Source organism: Octodon degus, unplaced genomic scaffold (genome assembly GCF_000260255.1).
Source record: "Octodon degus isolate 3935 unplaced genomic scaffold, OctDeg1.0 scaffold00096, whole genome shotgun sequence".
Taxonomy (NCBI): Eukaryota; Metazoa; Chordata; class Mammalia; order Rodentia; family Octodontidae; genus Octodon; species Octodon degus.
In genome coordinates this window covers 4850607-4869622 of record NW_004524672.1, presented here as the reverse complement: position 1 = coordinate 4869622, position 19016 = coordinate 4850607, and positions in this window count along the sequence as shown.

Sequence of the window (19016 nt, the reverse complement as noted above, 5' to 3'; positions counted from 1 at the left end):
CATCCCCACCTGACGTCAAAGCCTCGCTCCTGCTCGGTGCAGAGGAGGAGGGAAAGAGCACTAACGCCTGGGTAGCAGGACCAAAAGGCCTTCCGAGGCGTGTGCAGGTCATTCTGCTTCCTCTTCCCCTGCCAGGCAATGATGATTAAAGTCCAGAGAAAGTTCAAGATGTAAAAGCTCCAAGTTCCCTGTCAAGCTAACTAGAAAACTAACCGCTGAAAGCTCTTCTTGTCAAGCAATACTGCATCTTTGCTGTGAATTCTTTTTTTTTTTAAGAAAAAAAAATAAAACAATAAAAATGATACAGAATTTCAAATCAAGATGATAGGAAATTGACAATGGCTATTATGCTGCGTATTACCTTCAAAGTCATTGCTTACATTACCAGATGCAGGCATGCAAAATTGATCAAACAGTATAAGCACTAACTGTTCTTTTCAATGCACTAACAGAAATTAGTAATACAATTATCTTAACTCCCTTATGGCTGTGTATATTTTTTTTTCTCTTCTCTTTCCTCTAGCCCAGTTATTCTTTCCTTTTCAGCAGTTTCTATTCTTTTCCTGTGGAAAATGTTGAGGGTATTTAGGCCCTTGTACAAGATTTTCGATATTGATTTATGTCCTAGTCCATTAGAACTCTCATAGACTGAGTAGCTGAAAACAACACACACTTGCTTCCCATAGTTTGGGGACTGATGAGTACCTTCATTCTAGTTAGCAGATATTGCTCAGAGAGAGAGAGACAGACAGACACAGAGATAGGGAAAGAGACAGACACAGAGACAGAGACAGAGACAGAGACAGAAAGAGAGGAGGAGCTATTTCTTTTTCTTCTTATAGAGACCCTGATCTCATCATCGGAGATCCAACCTCATGATCTTATCTAGAAGTAAACATCCCCCAAAGGCCCTATCTCTAAAAATCATGAGTTCTAAACAGCATGAATTGTGCAGGTGGGAGAACACAAACACAAGCCATAACCATTTGTTTGGAGCATCTCAGTAGCGACTTTTTCTTGTTTTTCTTTCATTTTGAGATTTCCAAGGACCTTACTGAATTATGTATGTGGTCGGTCCAATTCACACTCTGACAATTATTCAGACAGGAGTTCCAGTGTGCCAAGGCAATTCCATGAAACTCTGACAGCCCTGTGCATATCGTCAGACAAAATTTGTCCTTGGGAAGTCATGGGCTGTGTCGCAGTTCAGCCCCTGGGGCCTCCCCTCAGAGTGATCCCCTTGTGTAGCCCTCTGAAGGTACCATCAGATCCATTGAAAACCTTTCTCTTCTATTCATAAAAGTGCTATCTACATACCAGATCAAACAGAAATTGTACACAGCCATGACAGGATCAGTTATCTGTTCCATCTCTGAAGTCCAAACTCTAATTGGATACCTGGCTACTCCAGCACAAGCTAATCACTTAGTTCAGTTTTTATCGCATGAGTCCTAATCACTCCTTTGGGCATTTCTTGATATATTAACTTTTCATTGCAATTTAGAATTTGGTTTCTAACTCTCAGGTCAATGAATACTTTGTCAACATCTTAATGTTTACTATTATGCTTTTACTAGGAGGATCCACGACAACATCCTCCACTGAAGCAACTGCTGGAAGCTGCCACCGTCTCTTGTTATGATGTGGCTGTCTTGATAAGCCTGTAATAATTTGAAAAGATTGTGATTTGAAGAAAATGCACTTGATATACCTAACAAACACCATAGCTTAGCAACACATGAGTCTGCTGTTATTTACCCTTGTGGTTGACACACTGGAAGCTTGGCTGGATCACTCAGGGACTCCAAGCCCTAAGAGGTCCCTCCCTGGGGCACGGAGGGCCCTCCCTAGAGTGACTCAGCACAAAAAGAGTTTATAAAAAGGATTGAAAAAAGATACTGTGTGCCACTTCCTCGGAGGATCTCTGATCTTCCAAGCTGCGGCCACTTCCTTGGAGGAGCTAAATAAACCATGAGCTAAATAAGTCATTCCTTCCTTAATTTTGGGCATTGGGTATTGTTATGGTTTGTGTCTAGTTGTCCTCCCAAAGCCTCATGTAAGTTATGGGGCAGATGGGGCTGGAGGAGCAACAAGTGGCTTGAGGGGCAGGGCCAGAGGACCAGGGCAGAGCCCGAGGAGTGGGGCCAGAGAGGCAGGAACCATTAGACTGGCTAGCCTGTGCTTTCTGAGAGATGTGGAAAAGTCATCCTGGACATGGCAGGGCCCCAGCCTTTCCTCCAGTGTCATGAAACCTCAAGTAACTGTGAGCTAAATAAACCTTCCTTCCCTCATTTTAAGTGTCAGGTATTTGTTCCAGCAATGAGAGAAGAGTAACTAATACAGAATTTGGTACCAGAGGAATGGGGTTGTTACTGTGGCTAAACCTGACCATGTGGGTTACCAGCTTTTGGGAATGGCTTATGGGAAGAGATAGGAAACATTTGGAGATGTCGCCTACGAGAGAAGCACTGCAACAGCTTTGGCTGTTCTGTAGGGGAGATTCTGGTCAGAGCTCAGACCAGAAGACTGATAGAAATGCCACCTGTAAAGACAAAGCTGGGGAGGTTTCTGCTGGGAAGAAGGACTGCATTGGTTGTTGGACTCCAGATCATTTGTGTTTTGGCTTGGAAGACTGTTTATCTGACTTTTGCCAGTGTCCAGAGACTTTGCCTGAGACTGAGATTAAACATGCAGGGCTGATTAACTTTTCAAAGGAAATCTCAAAGCAGTCAAATATTGGGGTGGTGGCATGGCTGTTTTTAGGGTTTTCAGTCAGATTTATGTTGAGCATCAAATGCAAAGAGCCAATCAAGATGCTACAAAATGTTGTGAGTCTGGTCAGAAAGGAAGCTCCAATAAAGCTGTGGAATGCAAAGATAGAGCTGAGAGGATCTCCATTGACAAGAAAGAACAAGAGAATGGAAAGGATGGCCTGAGAGGATCACAGGAGGTGGCAGGTTCTCGCCCTTTGCAGCCTCAGAATCACAAGGGCGGGGGACTTGGCTTTGGGGAGAAATCCACAGAGCCCCAAGTTCCAGAATGGAGGCAGTGGCCGCATTATATTCCAGAATGGCACTGGCATAGAGAGCTTATTCCTCGGGATCAGGGTCAGAGTACTCGGCGATCCAGGCGCTCGACGCCTGCAACCAAGAGAGCGGAAATCCTGGCTACTGCTCCAGCTAGCAGCTGCCCTTAGCATCAACCACGTGGCTTTGGTTGTAGGCACATGCAGAATGCAGGAATTCTGAGGTTAAGAAGGCTTCCACCTAGATTTCAGAAGAAGACCTGGGAGGCCAGGCAGTGTGCCTCTGAGAGGGCAGTGTGTGAAGCTGTGAGTGAGAAGCCTATTCCATGAAAACCCCAGAAGTTTGGAAAAGCCAGGAATGTGGATCATCTAAGGGAAACTGCAAGGAGGGAGCAAAGCTGGCCTAAGAGAGAATCCATGGGAACTACCACCAAGAATGCCATAGGGGGAGAGCCACGTGGAGTTCACAATTTGCCATAGATTGCTTCAGATGTTCCACAAGGACCTAGAGAACTTAATGTTTGCCCTAATGGATTTTGGACTTGTTTTGGCCCCAGTGGTTTGTATCCTCCTGTGTATACCTTTTGGAATGGCAATGCTTATCTCATGCCTTTGAATGTTGGATATATTTAACTTTTCATTTGTACAGAGGCTCACAGTTGAGAGTTTGCCTTGGATCTTGAAGGAGACTTGGGACTTGGACTTTTCAGAAATGCTGAAACTGTTGGGAATTTAGCAACTCTTAGAGATGGATTAAAATGTGTTTTGGACAAAGGGATGTGCATGAGACTTTGGGGGGTCCAGGGGTAGAATGTTATGGTTTATGTCTAGTTGTCCCCCCAAAGCCTCATGTAAGCTATGGGGCAGACATGGCTGGAGGAGCAACAAGTGGCTTGAGGGGTGGGGCCAGAGGACCAGGGTAGAGGGAGAGGGGTGAGAGGGGAAAGAGGGGCAAGAGGGGTGGGGCCAGAGAGACACAAACGTTAAACTGGCTAGCCTGTGCTTTCTGAGAGATGTGGAGCGGATCACCCTGGACAGGGCAGTGCCCCAGCCTCTCCTCCAGTATCTTGAAACTCCCAGTAACTATAAGCTGAATAAATCTTTCCTTCCCTCATTTTGAGTGTAGGGTATTTTTCCCAGCAATGAGAGAAGAGTAACTAATACACATGTTTTGTCCCAGCAAGGAGTAAAGAGTAGATAAGACAACCCTTTTTGTCATGTGGCCAAGTGACAGCTTTAGCTCCCTGCCTCTGCTCGGCATCATGGGAGTACTACGAGGCACACATCACTAGCCTGGGAAAAGACCAGAATTCCTAATTCAATGCATGGCTTCTACTGAAAATATATTATTTTTGCACCATCATAAAGTCAAAAGGTCATAAATCAAATCATCATCAGTCATGGACGCATACACACTCTAATTATGCAAATCTAAAGGCAGCATCAAAATAGCAAGAAAGGTAGCTTATATGACAAGGACCTGTAGCACTCTGCCTCCTACGCACAAACACACATCATTGGTACGCAAAGCTCTGCCGAGTCAGTTTGATGCTTGTAACATCACCACAGAACTAATGAGCAGCAGCAAGCAAATTAGAATCCTCCACCAAAGGGCCTGGCCTGTGAACTATCACAGTAGCATAGGGCATCTCCTCCCTAGAAGGCAAGCCTGCTAAAGAAAGCAAATTAAGATGGGGGGAAAAACAAAACCTGATTAACATTCAATAAGAGTTCAACATATTTTCCATGAGCTTTTGGGAGCAAATGAATGTCCTTCCTCTTTAGGGGGGTAGAACTGTGAATCCCAGTTCCCTATAGTGTTGTGACAACCTCTGTGGCTTCCCTTTCTATGGTGGACGTAAATCTCTACCTTCCCCATTTCTTAACTTCATTTCACTTCCAAATCTCTCGTTGCTATTGTCACGCTTACTGAGTCTGCCTATTTTATCCTGGAGAGAATTACAATCAGATGTCTGTGGGAGAGGGCTCTAGCCCTTTCTAATGCTCAGCCTGGAGCCTCCCCGCTTTCTGTGTCAAAACTGGGAGCGAATTTTGAAAGTGCACAGGAAACAAATTCAAATTCCTAGCATCTATCATACAAAAATAAAGTGGAGGAAAGGGATTGCCTGTAATTACTGTTGGTCAGAAACAGGCAGGTGATTCACGGTTTGTGATATAGAAAAATATCATTTGGGGGTTAAGAGTCCCTCGTAAAGCACGGGTTAGGTGCTGTTTATCTCTACAGAGCTCCATTCTTGGAGATCCTGATGAGGGCCTGATTACAAGGGAGCTGAAGTTAGGAAACTGGAGTAATGGTGCCGCTAGTGGTGCTGCTGAGGTGAGCCGAGCCCAGGCAGGCTCCACCACCCCACCCCACTTCCCACTGTCCGAAATCCAATGCTGCTGCCTCCAGCTCTAAGAGTTGGCTTGTTTCCGGTTGGCTTTTCATCAATGTCAACAACAGTTTTAAAGTGGAGTAAGAAAAATGGGAGCTATCAACATGAAATGTACTCTCCATTTTCTTAAATGTCATCTTCCCTTCTGTATTTACTTCCATATCCCATTCCTAAAATAAATCAAGTCAAATAAATTTCCCAGCCTGCTCTGCAACAACGGCTGTCGCTACAGCCTCCCTCCTCTGCACCCCATCTGTCCAGCTCGCTTCCCACTGTGCTTTCTCTTGTCCTACTCCCCTCAGAGGTCCAAATGTCAGCTCTTCCAGATCCTCCCCAAGCCCCTGAACCTCCTCAGAGGTCAGGCCCAGCTCTGGAAGATTCCTGAGCCAAACTCCTTCATTCCAATAACCCCAACATCTTCGTCCCCTGAGGGTGATAAATTCAGGACCTGCATTCCCTTTTATATTTTTTTATCCTTCATCTTGTTAAACCAATTCTTTATATGAAATTCTCTCTGTTAAAGTAACTGATATCTGTGTTTGTGACAGGATCCTGATACCAGAAATTAGCTCACATGTGTAGTTGTGATAATGCTTCTGAAACACATGACATTCCCTGCTTGTCTGTGTTTAACCACCATTGACCTCAAGGTGTGGACTAGTGTCCTACTCTTCGGAATACCAAAGTAATCAAATGTATCTGCAAAAACTTGGTGGCAGATAACAGTACAGTCGAGCCAGCCATAAACCTAGCTAAGGAGGCAAAAGCAAAGCATCTGACAGTCTGACAAAGCTGCACTTAGTGGGTGGTCATTCGCCCCACACCGGATGCCAAGGGCTGGGAGATGGACATCACTAAAGGTGCTGCATCTGCAGAGACGCTACTGTTGAGGTCATTGTCTGATTATAGTTCTGATAAGTTGCAGGCAGCCGCTAACATCTTTCTTCCTTCTGTACAAGTGAAACAGGAAGATGAGTGTCAGTATGACACATTTTCCCAGCCCTGCATCTTACAACTCCTTGAGTTCCTTTTGGGAAAAAGCTTAGAGGAAGAATTGTACTTGGGACTACGAGTACGTGGGGGTGTTTGTTTAAATTAATCAGCATTTTCTGAGAACTTACTGTGTATCCAACACTGAGCAAAAGATGAAAAAAGAAAGAGACATGGAGGCTGCCCTGGAGTGATTTTTTTTTTTTTTTTTTTTGCCAAAAAAGTAAATATACACGTATAATTGTTCTACAATCATTAAGTAGCATAATAATGTACCTAATTAAGTGGTGTAGGAGTACTTTACACAGAAAATGTAGCATTTTTAGAAAAGACCCTTGAGAAGGCACTAAATAGATTCTTTAGGAGTTGGCTTGAAGCCAGGATTAGCATTATGATAGAAATCTTGTCGCCCTGGGAGAGTAGGCATGCTCATCCTCTTCTTTACTTTTCTTGTATTCCTCAAATGCGCTAACATATTTTCATAATTTGAGTCAATCTTACTGTTAAATCCTTTCAAACAGAAATCATAATCCATTTAATAGCTGCTCAATAATTCTCCTTCTTATGCTATTTCCCCTCAGTGTGATATAACTGGGTGTGGTCCCAATGACATCTCTGATGAAAACTCCAGCTTTATCACTCATGTGTGATCTGAGCCCCCTGTCTCAGTATCTCCAAATGTAAAGTGAAAATGGTAAGAGTATCTACCGTGTAAGATTATTATAAAAAATTAAATATATACAAAGATAGTCTTTTTATTAGTGCCCACCACATAGTAAGAATTCAGGAAATGACTACGATAACTGACAAAGGCAACTCTATTTATTGAGCACCTACTCAAGGTGTGCAAGGCGCTGGACTAAGCATTTCAGTAGGCTTTGTCATCCACCTGTCACGTATCCTCCCCAGTCAGATGTAACTAATGAGGACACGATGTTATTTCAACTGCTTTTGTTCTGAACATACACAGTCATGCATCACAAAACATGGCAGGTGTGGATAGCTATGAATAATTTTTAACTTTATTAGTCACTCATTTCTGACAACACACATAACATCTTAACACCATGAGCTTGAACCTCTTCCCAAAACTAGACAAAATCTTTACACCCCTCAAAGGCAACCTAACCTAATCTTGCTCATACTGTTCTGCCCATTGGAGTGGGGCCTGACTCCAGCTATGACCACACTGTTTAGTGAGCTAATTACCAACATGATGCTATTAGGAGGCTTCAGTCTCCCACCTAAAAGGAAGTTGAAGAAAAAGGAGGAAGAGCAAAAGGAAAAAAAGTAAGGAAATCAAGAGGTACACAGGCTTTACTCTGAATAGACTCTGCGCTGAAAGTCACAGGGAGGAGTACTTTTTAATTTTTTTTCTTAACTTTAAATGAAAATGTTTTTTAACAAAATCTCCTGGGTTCCTGGTTAACCCAAATAAAGCTAGATCAAGAGAGTCAGTCCTAGAGGGAAGGGTTGAGAGCCGGACAGAAAGCAGGCAGTAAACTTTTGGCCCTGGTTGTAGAAATTGCCTGGAGTGCCTGACACTATATTTAGCCCTCTGATTTCAGGTCCATATCATGAAACGATAACCCTGCAGATCCAGATGTAACTAAAGTACACAGGCTCCCGGGTTTCTTTAAGGGCTATAAATCACAAAACAATGTCACTCATACTTTTTTGTTTGTGTCATTCCTTCTCTAGTAACATTTTTTTAAATTTATTTAGTACAGGGTCTCACTACGTAGATCAGAGTCACAGTGATCCTCCTGTTTTCAGCCTCCCAAATGCTGGGATTACAGGGGTGCACCACCACACCCAGTCTCAATTGCTATCTGAGCACATCCTGGGGGCAGGGCAGGCACAGCACACTGGGAATCAAACCCTGGTCCCCGGGTCTGTGTAAGCAGGTGCTTTAGTCTGCTGAGCTATCTGGCTGGCCCTCTAGGAACATTTTTAAATCATCTGTAAACAGACAGTTCAGCTAAGTAAAAGTATAAATTTAATTTCCATAGAGCAGGTCCTACCTAAATAAAGCAGATTACCATAAGGACATTTTTACCCTATGCCTTGGACATTTTTCTACTTGCTTCTTCTATTAGCATAATGGCTGGAGCCATTCATTCCAGAATGTCTGAGTATCCTAAATATGCACCCACTCTTCAAGAAGCACTAGGTCACCACTGCCAAGCACCAAGCCCTGATGCCCACTCTGGGGACAGGCTGGAGAGGAGAACACACTCAACAGGCAGGAAGCATAAGAACGCTAAGATGGGGAAGCACCAGACAGTGGAGAACCATCCAGCAACGCAGGTAGCGATTGGAGATGGTCAGCTGGGTGACACAGAGCAGAAATACAAGCAACTGGGCGTGGCGTGTGTGTCCATCGTCCCAGCCCTCTGGGAGGATGAGTTAGGAAAGTCACACACTCCAGGCCAATCTGGGTAACTTATCAAAGAAACCCTATTCAAAATAAAAACACAAAAGGAATGGGAAGGTAGCCTGGTGGGAAGGCCTGTGTTCAGTCTCCTACACTGCCAAAATCATCATCATCATCATTTAATATTTACCGAGCACCAGCTGTGCAAAGCTCTGTTATAGGCCCTGGGCAGATAATAAGAATAAAACAAAGTCCCTGCCCTCAGGTAGCTTATGGAGAGAATTTAATAAAAAAGCAAGCTGAACAGGTAGAATATGGCTTTGGATAAAGATAATTATTAAATTAAACTTGTTAAAGCAAAAGCAAGAAAGAGATAGAAAAAATAGTTAAAAGAATAAAAAAAATGGAAAATGATAGGCCAGGAGTTGCCACTTGGGTGGTAGGTGTCACCGCAGCACAGGAAGAAAAACTAACAGCAAATCTAGGGGACCCTCTGTGATATGCAGCCCTGAGGTGTCCTGCAGGGGGCTCTGCTGATCTTGTCCTGGCTCACAGTAATGAAAGGGAAATCAACTTAAGGGGAAAAGCCCTTGACGATAGAGGGGTGGCAGGCAGTGCATTCATGCGGGCGATGGTAAAAAATAAAAAAAAACTGGGACTTGAGCTCAGGTGTGATGGGAAACTTTGGAAGCCTTCTGAAAAAAGAAGTGCCAGGAGGTGATTATCTTTAGAAAAGCAACCCTCTTGTGATTTGAGAAAGACTGTTGTAGGTCCAGAGGAGACAGGACCGGCTGCAGGGCCATCATGATATCCTGACTAGTAGTTGCAGTGGCCTGTAAGACAGGAGTGGAGGCGGAGGAGATGGAAACTGTCTGACTTTTTAAAAAGTATTTTAAAGATATATCTGGCAAGTCCTAGAGGTGAGATGGAGGTGGGTCAGTAAGGAGAGACATCACGGAGCCCTGGATAGGCTCTGCGGATGGGACTTGCGGGGAGCCGGATGGGGTGGCAGTGGGCTCCCAGACACTTGCTCAGGGGAATGACATTCTCCCTGCGTGGCCACTCATGCAGCTGCATTAGCAGACTCAACATGAGAAGGCCCACTCCTCCACTCTGCTGCCAGAGGGACCCTGAGCATGCATGAGAGGGACGCGAGCCGACGTGGGGCCACAGCCTGGGATGGGACCCAGCTCCCTGGCTGCCGTGATGCAGGCTCTGCAGAGCCCCTTCGCCTTCTGCATCCCAGCTTCCCACAGAAGCAGGGTGACCAAGCCCACTTTGGAAAGCCATTGTGCAGTCTAGGGGAGAAAAATTTAAGGACAGCTTCTGCCACAGTGCCTACAGACTCTGTCTGTCTGTCTGTCTGTCTGTCTGTCTCTCTCTCTCTCTCCCTCTCTCTCTCTCTCTCTCTCTCTCTCTCTCTCTCTCTCTCTCTCTCTCTCTCTCTCTCTCTCCTCTCTGCCACCATTCGAAGATGGAGAAAGCAGGATCCATTCTGAGGGTTGCTAAAAAGATACTTGCAGGAAAACATTTCTGTTACTCAGACACAATTATGAAGCACCAAGTTTAAAAGGGTCCTTACTGATTGGTTTTAGAGGCAACAGCAATGGAAACAGCAGCGGTGCAGCAGAGAAGCAGAAATTGGGGGAGGGAAAGCCTTTAGTAACTCTAAACACACGGAGAGGACCAACGGCAGGGAGATGGGAGATCCTCTGACCTGAGACAGGGAGCCTGAGACTTCTTGACTTTTGCTAGGGGCGGAGCTTGAGGGGCAGGTTTAGTGACGTACAAGGAGCTGATTGGAGGCTCCCTTGTGTGGGTGGGAAAGATCAAAGGAAGCTGTATCCAGGGCTGGAGTGGGGAAGGAGGAGGAAGTGGTCATTGGGAAGGTGAGCTGTTGTTTTAAGGGCTTCAGCCATATCAGAGGACACCATAATAATTCAGCAATTCATACTAGGGCCATAACCTATCACTTACAATAATCATTTCCTGAACCTATGATATGCCATGACTCTCCAGGAAGGGGAAGAGAGTGGGCAAAATGTCCCCATGTTTATCAAGGACTTTTTTGATGAGATCCATATTTTCTTCACTTCCTTCTATGACAGCTAGCTCTTTTGCATCTTAGAAAATTGTGCAATAAAAGCATTGTGTCCCAAGGACTCTTTGTAACTGCTTGGCTCAGATAGTCATTAAGTCACTTGCTCTCTCTAGAGAAAAGTCATTGTGGTACGATCCAGTCCCAACCTCGGAAGCTTCCAGGAGTGGCTCAGAAGAGTGGAATCTGAGGCCAAGTCCGAGAGGCCAAGCACCAAGTTTTCTGAGATGCATGGAATTGGGAAGAGAAGACCAGAGGGAGCTAGATTTTAGAAGTCAGGTCTCACTGAAACCCAAAACTAGAAACAGGGAATAAAAGAAGAAAGCTGGGCCTGGTGGGTCATACCTGTAATCCCAGGAAGCAGGAGGGTGGCAAGATCAAACCTAGGCTGGCCAACTTAGCAACTCAGTGTGACCCTGTCTCAAAATAAAATTAAAAGGATTGGGAATAAACTCAATACAGAGGCCCTTGGTTCAACCCCTAACAGAGAGAGAGAGAGAGAGAGAGAGAGAGAGAGAGAGAGAGAGAGAGAGGCAGCTACTGCTGGTATGCTGGCCCCACTAAGAGGAAGGCAACTGTACTCCAAGCCAATCTTACAACTGTGGGGTGGAGGTCACCCGACCTACCCCTGACCCTGGCCTATCCCTCCTAGGTTATGAAAAGCTCTAAGAGGCAAGATCTGATTCAATGATTGAGACATTTTCACAGGTGTTTGCTTTGCACAGAGACAGGAGCCACTCTTCTGAATTACTAACCATGTGGAAGTCCCCTGGGGAGCTGAGGGGTGAGGGAGCTAGGAGAGGAGCCTTGGGAGGACATCAAAGATGACCGGCTTGCCTTTTAGTGTCTTAATTACTCTTTCATTGCTGGGGCAAAGTACCCAATATTCGCAAGTTGAAGGTGGAGAGGTTCGTTTTGACTCGCACTTTCAGGGGCTTTGGAGTTGCTGAGAGACACAGCCACGTTCTCTCTTCCCTGCCACAGTGTGCACTTTTGATTCTGAGCACATTCTCAGCCACTACAGGAAGCTGCAGAAGCTCATTTTTAAATACATTGTGAGCCAGGAATTTGGCCTTTCACTCAGCTGTTTCCTTGGCAAAATTCCTCAACACATTTATCATCAACCCTCTTGCCATGACCTGGACCAATTTTCTCCTGGCTGTGGTGGACTTCTCAGAAGAATGCGTGCTGTCAACACAGCAGCTTGGGGGCACACGCTCAAGTGCCCGTAAATGGCCACAGCTAGCATTTGCTGAGCACTTTCCCTTTGTCAGAGGCAAGCAACACTCTTGCGTGCTTTTCTTCACTTAGTTTCTGCAATAACCATCCCAGTGCAAGGGATTTCCCATTAGTTTTACCAATGAAAAACACTGAGAAATTGGACAGCACCCAAGATTACATACAGAATAAGTCCAGAGCTAATTCCAAGCCCAGAGTCAACTCTGTAATCTTACTATGACTGTATGACATTAAAAAAATTATGAGATGAAAAGAATCTAGTGTAATTCCAATGCCGAACCTGGAGTCTGGGTGTGAGTTCCAGGTCCCGCTCAACATTTTCTGCCCAGTGGGAAAGTCACTTACTAGACTTTGTGTCCCTTGAAATAAAGACATTGGATTATAATACAATACTACTTACAGGCTTTTCAGCCAAAGCAATCTTTGTGTTCATTGTTGAATTCAGAACACAAACAAGGGGGCATATGCATTTTTTGCAAATACTTGCAATTAAAACTTTGAGATCCCTTTCTCCCATTCAGTCCTTTGAGGCAGTCTTGACCATTATCTGGATCCTTTCTGGGCTGTATTTTCATGCTCAAGAGGTCCCTCCTTCCCCTCAAAGCCATCTCCTTCCTTGCGAGCACTCTCTGTTCTGACGTGTGGGGTATAGAGAGCATCATCAGACTGTGACTCTGAGCACTCGCCTCTTTCTGTAACACCCCCCTCGCTGGGGTATACCTGGGTTTGTTTTATGACCATGCTGATGTCACTGGCGTTGAAACTCAGGGGCATTGGGGACCAAGGTACCAGGAATGAGCTCAGGTCCAATCTTGTTGCTTTGGACAACATGGTACCAGTGGCTGGGATGGTGTGGAGTTGCGATATTGTAGCATCTGTACAGGAAGCAGCTTCCTGCCACCTGTTTCCATAAAATGGGTCCAGTTGTCCTTCTGCTGCTGGGCTCCTTGGATCGGCGCTGGGTCCAGCTCCTCCCTAGGCTTGTCTTCTTGACTCTCATAGTCCCATTAACCCCACTTTCCTTTCCTTTGCCTTTCCTCTCTTCTTTCTTCTGCTCCTCCTCCCTCCTTTTCTCCTCCCCTTTCTTCTCTCTGTCTACCCCATCCCTCCCTCCTTCCTTCTTCTTATAGTAAAGCAGTCATTTACAATCCAGATACTCATGTTCAAACTCTTCAAGCTTGTGTTTACATGCCAAGTATTTCTGGTGTTTGAAATATCCCTTTCTGTGTATTCTTTTGAAACTGAACTTTGAAATTGCCTTCAAATTCAATCTACAAATCCCATAAGAAAGCTTGTCTTATTCAATCAACATCAATTTTTACCTAAAAGACTTTCATCCAAGTCAGTCATCCAGCAAATTCATCAGGCTTGATTCCAAAAGGCTTCCAAATATCAAGGTGTGAACCAGTGGCTCAAGTTCAGATTTGATAAAAATTCCAGGATCTGTCTTCTAACACCTATAGGAACTTGGTCATGCCAATAGCATCTTGTGCCTCCATTTCATCAGCTGTGCGTTAGGAATTATGCTAGTAGACTAGCAAGTGAGGTCTCTTGCTACAGCAGTGTCACACTGTGGGAGCTCTGAATTCTATTCAGTCATTAAGAAACCACCACCTGACATCCTTGGGGTGAGTTCCCAATGAATACCATAAATGTGAGTTCAACCGCAGTAGAATCAGAGTAAGCAAAGAGCTTTCCAAACCTGAGGCCAGCGTTCATCTGGATCTCATGCTCTGACATTTGGGCTTTAAAAACAGATATGAGCTATAGGGAGAGCCTACCAAGGGTCCCTCAGCTCACCTTCACCCATGGGTCTGTGTCTTTCTCCTCCTGGCTCTGCCACATCAGCCAGCAAACACAAAAGAAAAGGGATGCTTTTGGGGAGATTTCTGGAGGATCCATTTGGCCTGACCTTGAGCCTTTGTGGGCTTCTTCCCAACTCAAGCTAGTTGCTCCAATAAATTTGCCACCCATCCTTTGCTGGTCAAGTGAGGTTTTACTACAGAAGGGATATCTGAACAGACAGATCAGGGAGGAAAGGTATGAGCAAAAAGTCTCATGTCTTCACTGGACTTTATATGTTGGTTATCCGAACACAGAATCTACCTGACCCAGAGTTTATATCAACTGCTCTCCAGCCATGGTTCTAATTAAATCCTCTTTCTTTGTGTGTGAGGTATGTGGCTTACGTACAGTCTTACTCACTAGAATTAATGAAGTGAAAGCTTTGAAGTTGTTTCAGAAACTCCATTCTCCTTGGCACCGTACACAATCTCAGTATGTGGGAGAAGTGAAACTGCATGGTAATGAACAAAAGTGTGGTTCTTCCTCATCTCATTATTTTTAAAGTGGTTCTGTTTTTCTTTTTTTTTTTTTTTTTTTTTTGTCCTGCACATTGGGGAGGAAGAAGGAAAAAGGGGGAAAAGGGAAGAGCAAGCAGAGGAGAAAAAGGAGGAAGGAGTGGATGAGGATATTAAAACAAATATCAACCAACTCAGTCTTCACCATGTAAGCACACATTGGTTTTTACTCTTTATTAGTACAATTTTGCACTGCATCATGATGTCCCAGTTACTATTCTCATTGCTGAGGCAAAATATTCAATAATCAAAATCAAAGGAGAAAAGGTTTATGTTAGCTTGTAGGGTACAGGTTTCAGTCCATAGTTGGCCGGACATCACAGAGGACAAACAGTCCATGGGATGGCATGAAGAAGGCAGCCAGAAGCAGCAGCAGCAGCAAGACTGTTTCCCTCTTATCCCATCTGGGCTACAAGCATTATGCTTGGTGGCACCCACACCCATGGCGGGCCTTCCCATTATCCATACCCCAATCTATGTTAAACCAGTTTCATTAATGCAGATTTTTAATCCCAGTATCACACACCCCAATGCAGCACCATACACTTATGCTCTAGCAAAGCCCTACTTGTGAGTGCATGAGACTTTAGGGGAACATCTAGACTAGGCCATAAGAAAGCATGGCATTCCTTAGGAGGAGCTGGTGCATGTCCACAACATACCTTCACTCCTTCTTTTATCTCCTTCTCCTGCCCTTCTCCTCATCTCCCTCTATCCCTGTCCCCTTTTCATTGGAGAAAGCTCTATCTCTATCCAGTCATCTGCTGGTGAGTATACAGGCTGCTTCTAGGATGCACTATTACGATTTTTGCTATATGAAAATTGCTATGCATTGTGCTGCTGCAGCATGATGTCTTAAGCTCTTTGGGGAAGATATGCAGAAAGGAAATAACTGGGCTATATGAAATTTCTGATGTTAGTTCTCTGAGAAATCTCCATGTGGTATCTATGTAAATGGAATTCTGTTAAGCTATAAAGAACAACTTTGAGACATCTGTAGGAAAATAGATGCACCTGCAAAATACAATGTTGAATGAAATAAACACACAAATTTGAATACCATATGGTATCTCTCATTTGAGTAAGGCAAACTACAAACTAAGAGAAAATAAAAGATAAAAGGAGACAAGGGAGTGGATCTCTTGAAAATGAAGAGGAGTCCAGCAGATGGGGAGGGAAAGAGACAGGGACATAAATAGAATGAAAATAGGGCCTCATAATCTCAATAAACATGGACATTATATGGCATAAACATAAACTAAGTTTGATACTATCAACAGGAATGAGGGCCTGTTGATTTGGCCCTCAGCAGATTAAAAATAGCTCAGCAGATTAAAGCACCTGCTAGCAGGCACAGGGGCCAGGATTTCGATCGCCAGGCCTGCCATGCCAGCCCTACCCCAAGGGCGCACTGAAATGGCAATTGAGACTGGACGTGGTTGCATGTGCCTGTAATCTCAGCTCTTGGGAGGCTGTAAACAGGGGGATAACTACAAGTCTGATCTAGTAGTGAGACCCTCAACACGCTGTAGACCCTTCCCTAAAAAATACAAAAAAAAAAAAAAAGGAATGAAAAATGGCAACAGAGAACTAGAGCAGACAAAAAGAGGGCAGCAAAGAGATTTTAAAAAGAAACAAGGGGGCTGGGGAGATAGCTCAGTAGAATAAGCACTTGTCTGGCAAGCACGGAGTCCTGAGTTCAACCCCCAGCACTGCAAAAAACAAAAAATTAATTAATTAATTAATTAATAAAAATAAAAAAGAAACAAGGTGTATTAATACATGTTCCAACTCCCCAAGATGATTATAAAATGCACGTGCTACAAACAAACACACATAAAAAAAAATAAAGCCCTATTCCCTACTTCCTATGACCTAGCTTTCATTTTACTTTTCATTTATAACCTGGGTTTCTCATATAAGAGAAACCATGCAATATTTAAGATTGTATGTCTAGTTTATTTCACTTAACATTACATGCAAATTGCATCCACTTTCCTACAATTGACAGAAGTTTACCTTTCTTTATGGCAGAGTAATAGTCCACAATGTGTAAAATCCACATTTTCTTTATCCATTCATCTGTTCATGGACATATAGGCTGCTTCCAAGATTTATCTATTATAATTGAACACACTTTACAATTTGAAGAAAACCTTCACATACTTTGTGAAGGTTTTTCTAATTGTTTCTTCCTTTTAAGAAAAAGGAACCAATGCATTTCCTACTGAAATCAACTCAGCATGACAACAAATATTAAATAGGACCTACTCTGAATTTATTCTTTTGTTCCTTCACACATTAAAAATCTGCCAGGGGCCAGGGAGATGGCTCAGTGGAATAAGTGCTTCCCTGGCAAGCGCAAGGGCCTGAGTTCAATCTCCGGTTCTGAAAAAAAAAAAAAAAAAATCTGCCACTACAGGGCCAGCCAGATAGCTCAGCAGACTGAAGTGCCTGCTTAGGGCTCCAGGACACACTGAAATAGTGATTGAGGCTGGGCGTGGTGGCGTGTACCTGTAATCCCAGTGCTTAGAAGGCTGAAAACAGGAGGATCACTATGAGTCCAATCTGTGTAGTGAGACCCTGTAGATCCTGTACAAAAAAAAAAAAAAAAAAATCTGCCACTAGAACGTGCTGGGCTGCAAGCTGTGGATGGAGACAACCCAATCCAGCCTTCCAAGGTCCTCCTGATAGGATGGGCGATTGATGCACTGAACAACAGCAACTCCTACTTTAGAACTATGTGGGCAGAACAAAAGGAGGAAGTGCCCTCCTCCACTTGAGAAATCAGAGAAAGGGCCTTGGGTCCAGACAGATAAGGTATCCTCTAGCAGATGTTCTGGGTGAACAATCTAGTGAAGGAGAAGAGGCAGCAGGGAGAGCCAATGAATACATAAATACATGCACCCACAGGGAATGAATTTGGCAAGCACCAAACAGCTAGGATAATTTCAGGTAATCTAAGTGCCATAAAGACAATGAAATACAGTAAAGACAAGAAAATAACTGTGGAGGGCTGGGGACATAGTTCAGCAGCATAAGCACCTGACTAGCAAGCACAAGGTCCTGAGTTTCATCCCTGGTACTGAAAAAAAAAAAAGAAAAAAACTGGAGATATTGCTATTTAGCTTTCATGATCAAGTAAAGGCTCTCTGAGAAGGTGGAATGTAAGTCCAAGTTCTCAAACAAGCAAAACTGCAGCCAAAACCAAGCATGGCACATGCTGGGGACACAGCAGGATGTGACCATGACAAGGTGGGATTCTACACCAATAAAGGGATGGACACTACAGTAAGGGCAGTAGGGGACCATTACAGGGTTCAGAGCAATAGAGGAGATAGATGTGCCCTGTATCATGGCCTTGTTCTATCCTGAAGAAATCACTGGCCTTGCCCAGGGTTCCTCTCAAAACTGTTTTCACTGAATGTGAAACAGTAGGTAGTAGGTTATCAATGTATGAGTCAACTGATGCTTTCCAGAGAAACATAAAGGTACTCCTGGCCTAGACTCTGAAGCCAATCTTAGAAAATTACCACAAAAAATGCTGGCAGGGGCTGGGGAGTTAGCTCAGTAGAATAGGGGCTTGCTTGGCAAGCGCAAGGTCCTGAGTTCAATCCCTGGTACTGAAAAAAAAAAAGATGCTGGCAATCAGGACCCATGGGAAGCCAGATGATGTTTGGTTTCTGAAAGACTTCTAAATCAATTTAAAAATGGAGAATTCCATCCATCCACATGGTATTCTGTGGAATGTGGAAAAATGGTCACTGCAGCCTCTGGGAACTGGAGAAGGCTCCTAGGAGTGTCTTGGGCTAGAACCCATCCTCTGGCAGACTGTGCAAACCTGAGTGTCACCCTCCTGCTCTAAGTGTTGTGAAACCTTCCTAGAACAGGTAAAAAATAGAATCACAGACATGAGAACATTTCTCCTTAGCCTTCATGAGCTACCTGCTCATCTGTGGAGAAATAACTTCTTATTTAAATAATATAGAATCATTGGTCTATCCTGGGCATTTAAATGATTCCCAGTCTTTAAAATTGTACAAGGGCTGATCAGATAGCTCAGTGGGCTAAAGAGACTGGGGTTCGATCCTTGGTGTGCAGTGCTGGCCCTGCCCTTGGGGCATGCTGATACAGCAACTGAGACTGAGCGTGGTGGCATGGGCCTGTAATCCCAGTGCTTGGAAGGCTGAAAACAGGAGGATTACTATGAGTCCAATCTGTGTAGTGAGACCCTGTAGACCCTGCACTAAAATAAATAAATAAACTGTTATACAGCTACAAAAAGCTCATCCTTATTTATGCAGAATTTCCAGTTTGGAGTTTTCTCTTTGATAAGATCAGGTGTAGGAAAAGTTGTTATGGAAGAGGTAGAAAATTTAGGCTTTATGAGCCAGTTGTTCCTTCTTCCTCCTTCTCTTCCTTCTCTCCTGCCTCAAACATTCTAATCATAAATTTTCAAGCATTTAGACACAGAGTCTGTGGGCTCACAGAAATAAAGCACTGTGCTATGGCTCATCAGCAGTGACGTGGA